The sequence below is a fragment of the Cupressus sempervirens genome, chromosome 8 (assembly GCF_028749045.1).
Source record: "Cupressus sempervirens isolate cs-2001-9-10 chromosome 8, ASM2874904v1, whole genome shotgun sequence".
Lineage (NCBI taxonomy): Eukaryota > Viridiplantae > Streptophyta > Pinopsida > Cupressales > Cupressaceae > Cupressus > Cupressus sempervirens.
The window spans coordinates 807,090,348-807,106,072 of NC_143125.1; the positions used below are offsets into that span (position 1 = coordinate 807,090,348).

General features: G+C 30.6%; 1 pseudogene; it reads right to left on the reverse strand.

Moving 5' to 3' along the window:
• Window positions 1-926: 926 nt before the first annotated feature.
• Window positions 927-15,725, reverse strand: part of LOC149544857 (serine carboxypeptidase-like 45) — a 51,411-nt pseudogene continuing 36,612 nt past the window's right edge.

The window sequence follows — 15,725 nt, forward strand, 5'->3', positions numbered from 1 at the left end:
TATTTGAACTTGATGTTATGTTTTATCTCTTGACATTTTAATGTTTTGAATCTTTGACGTTGAACCTGAGTATATGTCAAGATGATGCTACAATTATGAGTTTATGGTGTTTAAATATTTTTATGATACTATGTGACATTCTAATCTTAACTCATGCTTCTAAACTTCATAAATATGAATTAGTTCTTTGTACCCAAACTTAAAACTGACCCAAATGGGCATCCAAGTATATAACTTATATTTTAAATTTAAAACTGAAACAAATTGAGAATCATTATAGACAAATTGTTGAGGCTATATGTTTGATTTAGGTTTCTCTTTGGCCAAGTGACATAATTAGGAACTTTAAGCTCTTGATTGGTAGTTGAGGAAAGTCAAGGTATCCAATTGACTTCAGGAAAGTGTTTATTCAATAACATTTAGATACTTATCGTATCATGATATTGATCCTATTGATGCCCCTATCCCATTCTCTAGTTAAAGATGGACATTGTGTAGTATTGATGTGCATATTTTCATACTATCATTAGTGATGGACTATGTCATGGCAATGACCATATTTGCATACTCTTATTGATTACAACAATGCTATATATATTTATTATTTATATCTGGTTGTTTAAAAAGTTATATGATTTTCCATTATCCATTACTAAGATGCAATGATGTAATAGCTCATTTTGTGAAAGACATGGTTATAATGTAGGCCAACTCTAATTAGGTTAGGTGTAGGTAGATTATTTATGTCATCATATGTATCTCTTATTAGCTACTTCAAGGAAAATTGTATTTGGAATTTATAGATTTTTTACCTATTGATTAAATAAGATGAGTACCAGGTTGCCTTTTAGTCTAAAGGATAGTTAAAGGTTGTTCAAAGAGTTTACCATGGTATGAATCTTCCCCTGATCCCTCGATGGTATCAACTATGATGAAATGTTAGATAAGCATGAACCTAATGTGACGTCATGTATATCTTTTGCATCTCCTATATCAATTGTTATATTGTTGTTCACATCAGTACAAGCTTGTGACATATTATCATGATAGATTTCACTCAAATATCTTGAGTTGTTACACACAGTTTGATCCATGAAGTATGAGCTATCTGATATCAAACCATGTGACCACAAGTATTCTCCATTGTTGACACTTATCTCAATATCCAGAAGGGGATTCCCTATCTACAAACATCAATTTAGAGTCCATGATTGTCACTTCATAAGGGGCTATATATAAAGTTGGATGCATATGGTTAACATAATACTAAGAGAAAAAAAAATTTCAAAGAGAAATATTATAATGATTATCCAAGAGCAAACATATAAGTATTGCTTTTAGCTTTATTAGCGTGATATTTGGCCTTTTGTTGTAATCCATCACAAGGGTTGCCAATAGGGGTACGTAGTGTCCTGTAGCAATAACATAAGATTAATTTATGATTTTAATCTTATATGATTTTGTTTCCTTCACTGATCCATTTTAATTAGTAGTGATTGGAGATTGCATCAGGTTATGTGTGCGGTATTCTACTGAATACATGTAGGTGTCATTCAAACAAATGAGATGGATAATTCTATAACTTCATAGCTTTCTAAGAACACTGCAAGTGTAACCTTTTCTAAAACTATTAAAGCTCATGAATGATGGGTTCTTACAATGCATTACTCATGACAGATGGGTCATTTATGCAATCAGTGCCAAGTGAGCAATTTAAGTTCATGGGCGATGGATTATTGTGAATGACTACTTCTTGTATGCACCCTAAAATGGTCACCTAGACTATGGGCCCCCATTATTCAATTTATCAAATTTCTTGAATCAATGGTTTGCAATATTTTATTAAATCAATTCAAATCAATTTCTTTGATCAAATTAAATTTGTTTTATTTCTAAGGTTGATCATTTTATCCTAAGTCTTATTTAATTAAAATAACTTGCTCTCTTTTAATTAAATAAAATAAGTCCATGTTTAATTAAAAGAAAACCTCTTTTTTAATTAAATAGTTCATTCACATTTAATTAATTAAGAGAAAAAAAAACCTCTCTTTTAATTTAATTAAATATTTCCTATTTAATTAAAAGAACTTGCTTTCTTTTAATTAAATAAAATAAGTCCCCCTTTAATTAAAAGAAAACCTCTCTTTTAATTAAATATTTCATCCACATTTAATTAATTAAGAGAAAAACCTCTCTTTTAATTTGATTAAATATTTCCTATTTAATTAAAAGAACTTACTCTCTTTTAATTAAATAAAATAAGTCTCCATTTAATTAAAAGAAAAACCTCTCTTTTAATTAAATAATTCATCTACATTTAATTAATTAACAGAAAAACCCCTCTTTTAATTTGATTAAATATTTTCTATTTAATTAAAAGAACTTGCTCCCTTTTAATTAAATAAAATATCTCACTTAAATCTCTTTTTGATGAAAAAAGAGTTAAAACAAATAAAAAATTAAATAAATCTTTTATCTACACTTAATATGGGACTTATCTTCATCCTTTCTCCACTTTCTTCTCAACCACTCCACTTTTCTCATTGGTGGATCTTTAGTTCACATGGATCATTATTTCTCCACCCTTCATTAAATCTTTTTCCTCTCAATCTAGATCGTCCAATCTTCTTTATAAGGGAGAGCCCTCTCCTCATTTTAGAGACACCCATTATTATGCTATTGTTATGTTGCAGGTTTGGAGAGTGATTTTTGAAAAAGGAGTTTTGAATATTAAAGCTTTTGTGGAGAACTTCTATCTTCTTTTCTCATTCTCTCTTGCATGCATGGCTTCCATCATCATGATCCATACTTTGATTTTCATATTAGCTTAGATCTTGTATTGATAGATTAGATCTTGCTTTCATAGATTAGATCTGCATTGTTATTTCTTTTCATAGATTAGATTTCATTTCTTGTATTTTTTTGCATTGTTATCATTTAGATTAGTTTTTCATTTCCATTTGCATGCATATTAGATCATTGAATCTCTTGTTTCATGGTGTACTTGCATGGGCACAAACTAGGTCAGATTGAGGGCCTCAATTACAAACCCCTGCACCCCATGAATAAGGAGCTATGAGTCGCCATTCGAGACCTTATTTTTGAGAAATCTTGAATATAATGACTCATAGAAGTGTGCCCACATTTTAAGCATACATTTTTGGCACCCACCGTGGGGCAACCCACCTTTGCTTACTGGATTTTATACAGATCTATTTGTAGACTCAAGAAAAAAAAATAAAAATTTCTAAATTTGAAAGATTTGAACATATCTTTAAAACGGCTAAGTATTTTAATCTAAATTTTTTTTTTGCAAGGTTCTAATATATCAAGGAAGCTTCAGTCCAATTTTTAAGTTTTTTTGAAATATTTTTGATTTTTTATGATTTTTCATAAAAAATCATTTTCAGGAGTAAATTAGCATATTTTTTAGAAAAAATTACATTTTTGGAAAGCTCTCTGAATTTTAAATAAAGTTGGTTCTTTGTGTTTCAATTTTAGAGGTCATATCAGGGGTCAATAATTGGAGACTTGAAGAAACCCTAGATTTGAAAGATTTGATCATATCTTTTAGCCAACCGAGTATTTTGATCTAAATTTTTTTTTGTAAGCTTTTGATGTATCAGAGAAGTTTCGATCCAATTTTTAGATTTTTCTAAAATATTTTTGATATTTTATGATTTTTCATGAAAAATTATTTTTGGGAGTAAATTAACATATTTTTCAGAAAAATTTATAGTTTTGGAAAGATCTCAGAATTTTGAACAAAGTTGGTTCTTTGTGTTTTGATTTTAGAGGTCATATTAGGGGTCAATAATTCAATTTGTAAAAACTGGTCTGTTTTGACAAAATGATTCCCTAGAGCATAAATGAAAAGATCTTTTCAAATTTTTTGCATTTTTAGAAAGCTCTCTAATTTTTGACAGGGGTTACTTTTCTATATTTTGAGTTTTGGATCCAAATTCATATCATGTAGATCCAATCTTTATGATCAGGTCAAAAATCAATTGAAAAAAAATGGCATTTAATGAATAGCTTGCATTTAATTTTTACAATGAATCAATGCATGATGTGAGCTTTCATTTGGACTACTTGCTGATTATTATCACTCTTAAAAATCAGATTTTTAGATGTAACTCTACTTTTGCATGAGTTGACATATATTGCATATCTTGTGTTTGCTTGTGTTGTTTGTTGCTTTGTTCGTTGTGAGTGAGCGATCAAGCGTAAACAAAAGGTACAACAAAGAAAAGATGTGTTGCAAGGATTACCAAGTATTTTGTTTGATCTCTAAAACTTTTAGATTTGGGATTAAAATTAAACCTCTCATGTGTTTGGCTTGAGTGTTTTACATGCTTTCATAAAACACATTTCAATTGATGCTCTTAATGGGAAATGAATGAACATAGATTTGCTCTCATACAAGTTTGTGTAAGTGAATGCTTGTGTTTAAACCTTAAGTAATTCTTGGTTCCAATATCAAATATCTTATTAAGTGATTGAGGGCATGGATTCATTCCTTGTTTACATTGAGAGTTGAATGCACCACTTTGTGGACTCACTCTATGTTTACTTGGAAAGTTAAATATTCCATTGGTCAACCCTTTTTCATTTGTGAGTAGTATTGATTAGCAGTCTTAGATTACTTGTGATTCATCTAGATTGCTATTTTGGGTTATTGGACTCGCTAATCCATCGACCCCTCATTTCCGCCCTGTGGTTGCAAGATTAGTGCCACATTAAGGGGGAGGGGTCTACAAGAAAGAAGCGTTAATTGCTCCACTAGGCAACCCTTTTGTGCTTTTTGGAACTCACTTGTTTTCTAAGGTGTGGACTCACTTTGAGTTGGTGTGAAGAGTTAAATGTTCCACTTTTGGACTCACTTTGAGTTGGTGTGTAGAGTTAAATGTTTCACTTTTGGACTCACTTTGAGTTTGTGTGAAGGGTTAAATGTTCCACTTTTGGACTTGCTTCACATTCTCTTGAAGGGTTAACTGTTCCACTTTTGGACTCACTTCACATTATCTTAAAGGGTTAAATGTTCCACTTTTGGACTCACTTTACATTTAATTGAAGAGTTAAATGTTCCACCTTTAGTGCTCTAAATATTTTTGATAGTGAATTACTTAGTTTTTATTTCTAAGAGGCCTGCTTGGGGATTTCATCACCCCTTGGGACGACCTCAACTTCTATGTTTCGGCAGAGTATAAATATCAAGAGGTGAATCCAAAGACACATCTCTTGGGAATTGTGTTTGATATCACTCTTGGCTAAGCCTCAAAGAACTTTATACCTTTGAGAAGTGAAGGAGGAGATTTGGGTTACAGTCTCCCCCCGACTGTGTGATTTTGGATTCTTCTCATCTACGAATTTGGGCCTCATGTACCTTGCGTATATCGAGGACTCCTTTTAGAAAGCCACGTATATCCTTCTAGACAACTTGATAAGGTATTTTTGTGTTGTAAGTGCCTACTAAAACATTGTCAAGAACATACACAAGTAGAACCTTTAAGGAGTAGAAATACTAAGTCACTACACTTGTTCATGTGCAAGGTTGCTTTGCCCCTTGCTCATTGTTTGAAGACTATTTGCTTGAAATCCTTGATTGCTATCTTTTGTGCTTGGTTCATGATAAAGAATCTATTGATACATCTAGTTGGATATTTAAAATGAACAAAATTTGAGTTCTTGAGCTGAGACTTTACGATCGAATAACTTTGTTATCCCATTATTTCTAGTCTCCCTAGGTTGATCCTATTTGGATTAGGCTACTTACCCCATTGTTAGAAGCCTTTTTGCACCTTAGGTTATTGCGCTTTGACCTCTTGAATTAGTAGTCATTGATTTTGTAACGCCCCGCTCGAGAACCCAAGAGAAATAAACCTAACATGTTACAATGTTTACTGAACTATTTTTTTTTTTGAATTTTAAACAACATTAAGATAACATTAATGCGGAAGCAATAAGAACATACATATCAAATACACATTTGCAATTACAGATACAGTTTCAATTCCTCAAAGGTTCCTTTACGTTGAGTCACATTTAATAATTTTAAATTAATTAGTTTAAGTTTCAAGTACAATGTCACATGATCATAAAGAAATAATAGATACATAAATCACATAAGCAAATGAATAAGTATAAACAATACAATGAAATTACATCCAATCAATAACATCCACTGCACATGTCGCAGGGTATGTGAGAAAAGATACAATACATCAGAATACATGATAACATATTTACATCATCTGAAAAGAAGTCTCTGAGATAAGAAATAAGAATGATAAAGGTACATCTTCTGCAACGAACATCCAACAGCTGGTAATGTGAGGGGAACCCAAATGGTAAGAAGACACTACCTCCCGACCACGTGGTTACCTAGTCAGGCTTCCACTCCCACCGTGCAGGGAAGATAATGAACGATCCACATACAGCTATCAAACATAAAACATTCCTAGGCAAGGTACCCCTAATAGCCAAAACTACCTCAAAGGTAACACATGCTACTCAAGAAGATAAAATAATCCAAAAGTAAGAACACTCAATCCAATACCGACACCACATAATCAAACATCATACATGAACCAAGTATAAACCAAATACCAAGATCATAAGATAAAGTTAACAAAAGACAGTCACCTCAAGTCAAAAGCCACATGTCAAAAGTACATCATCCATGAATCACCAATCATCATCAATGAAAGTAAATAACCATAATAAACACATCCAACAATAGATACACCACCAGAGATACACAAAAACTACAGAGGAGACTCAGGCTACATACTAGGGAGTGTCATCACATGGCTACTTGAGTTACCCTGGACTGATCTCTTAAGAGACCCCGGACCCTCAAGCGTTGAGTTACCCTGGACTGGTTACTATGAACCCCGAACCCTCAACATCACACATATGGAAACTAGAAAGCCCTCTCAAGAAGACGAGGCACTCATCTCATTCCCATCCTTAGTCTATACAAGCACTAAAGGCATGGGTAGATCAAATATCTCTAACTTATCTTTTTAGTTTATTTTTCCCCCCATAAATTTTAGTTACTAGATTATCAATTATTACATAACTTGCATTAGGTTACCCTGGTACTGATCACTTTGGGTCCCAGACCCCTATGCAAGCCACTCCCAAGTCACGTACCTAGACAACCTCTCCTAAGCACATAAAAATACAATTGTGTCCCATACCACAACACTCATAAAGAACAAACTCGGTTCCTTAACAGGCAACCCGAAAATAAGATGGCAACCCCAAATACACATAATTTCTCCACAAAGATAAACCTCATAAACATAATCTCCAATTTGAATCACATAACACATCATGAAAACTAGCCACATAATTGGTATAACAGAAATCCCACAAAACCTCTGGTGTACGTCTTAGACTGGTCAACACCTACTCGACTCCAAAATCCGAAAGCACAGATATTACAAACAAACAATACAGTTCATAGTTGGGTTTGATTTGAAAAGACATAATAGAGTCAATAATAACGTCTTCAATTTGCATTTTAAATGAACGTTTAAGTGTATAAGATTCTCAGTTTATTAAGATCGTTATTATCGATAATTTAAATAAGTGCAATACTTGATTCAAATAACTTTCTTTTATTAATTAACCTTAGTCAAATAAGACTTTAACTAAGTTAATTAATATGCATATATTTAAACAAAACCCATTCTAATACCATTTAATTATTATTTACTAAAGAATATTAATAACAATACTTATCGATTAATTATAAAAATTATAAATTTTAATCACGTTTATTGATTAAATTCATTAATTAAAAATTTGCTAAATTTAACTATAATAAAATTTAATAATTAACAATATAAATTTATTAACAAATTATTACTAATTAATAATATAAATTTTATTTTATTTAAAACATTATAAACTTATTTAAAAATAAAAATGATTTTAAATATATTAAAAAAAATGTTTATAGCGCGCCGACTATTTAAGATTGGCTGCAGCCTTTAACCTGCGGCAGCTCTGCTGTAGCAGGCTGCTGCCGCAGCAGCAGTCACTGCTGCGGCAGCTCTGCCGTAGCAGGCTGCTGCCGTCATACAGGTAAGGCGGGGTAGGGGTTGGTTTAACCGCCCCTCCCCAATTAATTTTATAATATTTTTTTTTTTCTAATATTTTATTTTTTAAAAATTTTTTTAAAAAAATTATATATATATTTTTTATTAAAATATTTTGTTAAACATTTTAATTAAAAGTTTGGTTTATTCAATAAAATCTATAATTATAAAGAATTTACTAAATAATTTTCCTTTTATATATATATATATATTTTTTAAGATTGTTTTTCCACATTACTCTAGTAGAGAAAACATTATTAACCGTCTGAATTGTTAATGTAGAAATTTTCAATTTTAAATTCGACCCTTTCTTGAATTAATTTTCGTTCCTAAAATCTATAGGAAAAGCACAACATTTATCTTTTAAATCTCAGACCTGATTTCCATATCCAATAGATTCTCGTATTTGCTTGATTTCTTATTCAATCATATTAATATTAAAATACAATTCCCTAAAATATACTCAGCGAAGTACCCATCTAAGCCATAGACAGATATTTCTCAAACAAGAACAATATTGCATACCAGAAAAATAACACATGCAAAAGACACGGAGCAGACAGAAATTTGAAAAGCAAAAACTACCATATAATTAAACCACGAGATCCTACCTGGATCTGATGCTAACCTCTGACAACTGGATACAAATTCCTATCGCAAGAAAAATCTTTCAAACCACGTAAAATCCTTTTCTTTCCAAACCCTTCAAGTTGCCCTCCATAAACCTGTGTGTGCCCTTTTTTTTAAAAACTTGTGTCTGAAAAACTCTCCCCCTAATAATGGACCCAAAACCCTCTAATATAGAATCTAATTACCCTTTAGAGTTTCTGTGACCACAACTCTAAAATTAAAATTATTTAATTTAATTAATTCATCATGCACAATTAATTTCCTTTTTAAATTAAAATATTCTTTTATTATTCCTTCATGCACTTTAAGTGAATTGTTAAATTACTTTATTTAACTTTCCACTTTACTTTTAAGTTAATTTAATAACCTTTTAAAATCTCATGCACACCTGCTTAGAATATCTTTATTAAGTTCACATATTTTATCTTTTAATTAATCTCTTTTATTTTCAACTCATGCATAAATCATGTGAACTATAATCTTTATGATAATTAAATATCTTTTCACTTTTAATTTTTTTTTTTTTTTGAAACTTAATTGATAAAATATTTATTAACTTAAATAACAATAATATTTAGCATTTATTTAAAAATGCACTCTAAATATATTATTATTAAATTAAATAAATATAATCACGTTCTAAATTTAAACTTTATTTAACTTTTTAATATATTTAGAACGTTTAATTTGATAAATATTTATTAACTTAAATAACAATAATATTTAGCATTTATTTAAAAATGAACTCTAGATATATTATTATTAAATTAAATAAATATTATCATGTTCTAAATTTAATCTTAAAACTTTTATCTTCAATTTAATTCTTTATATTTAATTAATTTCTCAATTAATTAAATATAATTAAATATTCAAAAAGTCATAATAATTCTCCATTAAATTAAATCATTAATTTAATCTATTAATTAGACTTAATTAATAGAAAATACATCAAAGACTCACAAAACAACATACGCACAAAATACTCACGGGTTTAAAAAGGGTAGACAATCTGTTATGAGTCCTCCTTGCAGAACAAGTATTTTAGGCTATGGCTAGGATTGGACCTGATCATTATCTTCCCATTCTCACCATTTGAGTATTTGTAATAGGGCACGCTCATCTTGGCAATTCAGGGAAGTCGATGCTCGGTACCTGTATCCTATATAAAAGATGAGCATGTACATGTATATAATATATCTAAACTAAACAGACAATGGCAGGGAGTGGTTCATCATGTAGATCCTGACTAGCAGGTGACTATGACTCCCTCCCTTAACCACATCAAACACGTCAGACAAAAAGATAAAATAAACACGCACACTATACACATGCAAGTATGGGATAAATACCGTAAAAATCACAAGTCTAACATCAAATGCGTACATATGATAATGCATCTCTATCAATACAACATAATCATCATTAAAGACATCATGTTAACATTTTTATGAAAGAAACCACATTTACTAACTAGGAATCATCAAAACATCATTAACGTCATGTGAAATGAAATCAACTAAGCAATAATAACTGATACATTTGTAATCAAAGTCATGAAACAATATCATAGCATTGTAAATCCAATATCTCTAAATTAATCAAAGCATGAAATCAACCTAAAATAATTTGACAATGATAACAGAAATGCGATCTAGGGGCAGGCACTACAGATTTCACAAGAGACCTTGTTTGGAGTTGGTGAGTTAGAAACTATCCTTACTGAGAAAGATATACACTTGGATCTTTTGATATTACACTTGGAGAGTCTTAGTAATCTCTTGTCCATTAACTTTCATTAAAAAAAAAAATTTAATTAAAAAAATCAATTTTAATTATTTATAATTTGGGTAAATCATCCTCCTGGTCCATATGTGCTAGGGTATTCACCTAAAATTGTGAGCACCTCTGTGGCAGTGTTGGTTTATGCCTATTGCAAAATTCTATCTTATCACATCTCTTTTGGACAAGTTAGTGCTTTTACTATCATAGTTTGGTACCAACGTTTCTTAGGATTATCCTATCAATTAGTACCTTTTCTTTTATGTCGGTTACAACAAGATATCAAGTAGATCAAGGAAAGCAACCTCAAGTTGTCTTTAAACAATTACCCTTAGTTCAAACTCATAGAAGACGTAAGGGAAAGGAACCTATGTCTATTCAATCACCTAAGAGTATTCCAAAAGTTTTGTGTGACCCTAGTGGTGATCTTATTGAGTTGAGTACACCCTTAGCATCACCTCATTCAGCTATGGATATGAGTTTTACAAGAGTGCCATACAAGAAGAATCAAAGTAGTGAGTATAATGTTGATCTTTTGTGTGGTGATCTCACTCATGGAAGTAGACCAACTTCACCTCTTATTGAGGATAGGTATTTGGATTCACATCAAAGGGATGAGAACGAAAGACATTATGCCTATCAAGAAGAGGAAGCTCAACATGATGATCAAATTGGTGAGCCTTCTAGTGCTCACGTGAATGCAACATTTACTAGTAATTGGTTTAGACAATCAAGACCATGTACACCGCTCATGACACCTCTAGGTTATGCAAGTGGAAGGCTCAAAGCAATTGATCGTGAAAAAAAAGCCCTTCTAGAAGAAAAAGCTAAGAAAGAAGAACAATTTCAACACCTAGAGGAAGAAAGGCAAGTTATTATTGAGATGGAAAGAAAATCCCGTCAAGAAGAACAAGACTTTTTCAAGACTTCACAACTTGACAATCAATTCAACAATGTGCACATTGGTGGTGGACACATTGGTGGTGGAAACAACTCTCCCCCATCTACCCCTCCCAAGACTCTACAAAGTGGGAGATATTCAAGAACATCTTCACAATCTCCTACTCCTAGAGGAAGGCAAGCTTCAAGACATGATTATTATAGGAGACCAACATCTCCTAGAGTTTTAAGAAAACCTTCACAACAAGCTCATCATGGTTCACAATATGGAGGTGGTAGCTCCAAATTTGAATATAATTCTGATGATTTCATGGCTATACCACAAGATCCACATTTTCAGCAATATATGGAAGCATATATGGACCAAAATAGAGATGCATGCTTTCAAAATTTAATCAACAAGGGTGCTAAGGTCCCTTACAACTTTGATGTGGATAAAAAGATTCAAAAGCACGATCCTTCCATGAAAGAAGAAATTTATGAATTGAAGAAACAAATGAAGCAAATATCGGCACCCAAGAGTTCTTTTTCATTTGATTCAATTTGTCCAAATCCTTTTGATAAGAGTGTTGACATGAAATATTTTCCTAGAAAAGTTGACATCCCCCAATATGATAAATATGATGGAAATGGGGATCCAAATGATCATGTGCGTCAGTTCTATACTATGAGTTTTGAGTTTCATCATGAGGACTCCTATCTTATGAGATTATTTCCAAGGAGTCTTAAGGCTCAAGCCATGGAATGGTTTACCAATATAACTCCTCCTGTTAAGACATTCCCTGAGTTAATTCAAATATTTGTTCAACACTTTTCATACAATCTTTCACGATCTGTCTCACTATTGGACTTATGTCACACAACGCAAAATCAAGGAGAACCCTTTGTTACTTTCTTGCAAACTATAGTGCCTGCCCCTAGTTCGCATTTTGTTATTGTTGCTGGACTCTTTTAGAGCTAGTTTTACGTTGTTGGTTAGCAACATTCTTTTGAGATTATCAAATATTGTGCTATAGATTTAGTTTATTATGTGATGAGATTACTTAGACTTTACATTTCAAGTATGCATGATGATTATTTTCAGTGCTTTCAGTTATTAATGATGATTAGTAAGATGATTTACCATATGTGTTTTGTTATGGATACTTACCCCATACTTGCATGTGTATGGTGTGCATGTTTGCTTTTGTATGGCGTGTCTAATGTGGTTAAGGAAGGGAGTCGTAGTCACCTGCTAGTCAGGAACTACACGATGCACCACTTCTTGCCATTGCCTATTTAGTTTAGTATATATTGTGTTTGTACATGCATGGTTTTTATGTAAGTTGCAGGTACCGGGTATCGACTTCCCTGAATTTGCCAAGATGAGCTTACCCTATCATATTATCTTAATGATAAGAGAGGGGAGATAAATTCTCAAGTCCAAATCCCTACCCTTTAAGCCATTTGTCCTAATTGAAAATGAGGACAAGTATCTGAGTTGAGTACCCTCTGAATGCGTCAGATGACGTAATTCGTGATATTAAACCTTTTAGATTTATTTTGTATGATTTGTTCTATGATGGGTTTTCATATTTTATCTCGGAGGTCTATGGTGAATTTTCCATTAATTGTCTTAACAAATAGATTTAATTAATAAATTATTTATTTGAGAAAATTAATAAAATATCATGATCTTTGATATTTTGATTGTAATTAATTAAATGTGAATTATTGGGGAAAAGGAATTAAATAAAAGAAAACTAGAAATTAAAATTAATAATAATTATAAAATAATAATAAAGTAATAAATAAAATAATAATAATAAAAGTTATAAAAATTAAAATGAAAGTTATAAAATTTAAATAGAAATTATTTAAAAAGTAAATTGGAGTTATAAGCTTGCATGGGAATTAACATGTGTTAACAACACGGGGGTTAGTGCATCAATTAAGCACAAGGTGTCTACAACTCTATGACTCATCAAAAAGGTTGGAAAAGACCCATACTTAGTTGGTGACACCTTCCAGCTATTTCAAGAAGCATTCCAAAGGTTTCTTGAGAGCTCTTTATATTCAGGCATTCATATAAGCTTAGAGATAGCGTGGAGAGCAATTGGAGCATTGGAGGACTCAAGAACTCTGAAGAAGGGAGCTTGCTCTGCGGATTTTCTAAGGAAGAGCAAATTAGCATCAGAATCTGGCACTTCTTGTCACGTGAGAATTTTGGTTGGCTTGGATCATGGGGGAATTTGCGAATGTTGGAGAAGGAAGGAATTTTCTATGGACTTTTGAGGCATGACAGATTAGCATCAGTGTCCAGATGCACTCGTGATATTCTCATATTCTCTTTGCACTCTTTCTCTTCTTGTCTTCATCATATCTGTTTTATGTGTCTGAATACTCTCTGTGATTGAATCTACTATTTGAAATTAGAATTTAGATATTTTATTTGGATGAGAAGAAAACAATAGAAAAACCCTAGTTTCAAATGAGAAAGAAATTAGATTTTAATCGGGTTTGGGTTCAAATTTATATTAAATTAGAAAGACAAGATTTGGAATTAAAATAAAAATTTTATAGTGAAAATTTGAATGATTAGATGTAATATTTCTATCAATTATATTTTTAGATACATATGAACAAACCCTTTTATGGTTAAATTTAGAGAACAATTACTTTAACAGGAAATTCTTAATTCATCACAAATTGTCCTGTCACTGCCCCTTGGATAGATCCGAACTCAGTCATTCATAACTTTTTATTATGATCAAATTTATTCGATCGCTCCTGTCAGAATTGGCGCAACTTGACCCTCTCCAACATATTTAAATTTCAGCCCGATCCAACGGTTCATTAGGGAGATATGGCCGTCGTACTGGGACTATTTTATTCAAGGATAGATATTTCTCCATTTCTCATAACTGAGAGTTCTTTATGCTTAAACTTCACAAAAATAATATATCAAAGCATGGAATGAATTAAAGATATTATTGCAATCTTTCCTTATTAGAATCTTATTAATATGCATTAGTTTTATATGGTTTATTATCTAATTTAATTAAATCAAATTTAATTAAGATTAATTAATAGTATAAAAAGTGTAATTAATTATTAGTCAATCTAAGTAAATGGATGAGAGAAAATTAAAAGAAAACAGATTTTAATATAGTTTAAATAGTGGACTTTTTATAATGTATATTAAATACTATTTAATATATACTAAATAATTTAGAAATGGTAATTTTATATTACATTTTTAAATGAGGAGACTTTAATGATATTGGATTTAATTGACAAGGGTCAAAATTATTGTTATAACATTTAATAACTTAATTATAATCTGAATTGTTAATACGTTATAATTATTGATATACCTTAATGGTATTAAAAGTTAACTAATGAAGCTTATGTAAAGTTCTCTAGATCGATTAATAATAGTTTTGATGAGTTTATTATTTATTAATGTTTGTTGGGTCTAACAAACTATTAATAAATAATAGTATAAATAGTTTAAATAGTTATCAATTAATATGATCAGAGTTACTCTAAAGGAGATTAGTTAATGATTGAAGTACTGTAAAAGATATTAATCAAATTGAATTGGTTAATAATTTGGAGAAATATCAGTTAACTGAATCAACATACATAGAGAAAACTTATTTGAGATAATAATACTTGGTATTGAAGATTTATTATAACTTCTTATTATTAAAATATAAATGAGAACATTGTTGCAGAGTGATGTATGCGATCATTAAAGATTTAATAATAAGATTCTCAATATAGCATGTCATTAAATATTAACAAGCTATTATTATTGAATTATTAATATGATCATTTGAGTATTGAATTATAGTTGACTTTTAACTTACAGAATTCTAGTTAGTTATTAGTCAATTGATGTTAATTAGAACGTTGCTATGGTTATAAAATTGTTAATTAAATCAATTAATGAGAGTTAATTAGATTTATTAATAATTAAGTTATTTAATAGAGATTTATTTGATATAATTCTTTTAATGAGATTGTAGAAATATTGATATCAAGTTGATAGGTCTTATTCCAATGACTTGAATAACGACTTTAGATATTTTAATGGTGAAGACTTAGTAATATATAATTGAGAATTATTAGAACGATAAAAGGTCAAGGATTGTGAACTGATATTAATTGATCATTATAATGAAGTTATAATCTCTTATTCAAAGAATGATAATTGGTCATTTCATAATATAACGAATAATGATCTTAGGAAAGTTGAAAGGTTAATCAATTAGAATATGGATCATGGTTAAATATAGATGAAAATTTAATTAAAGG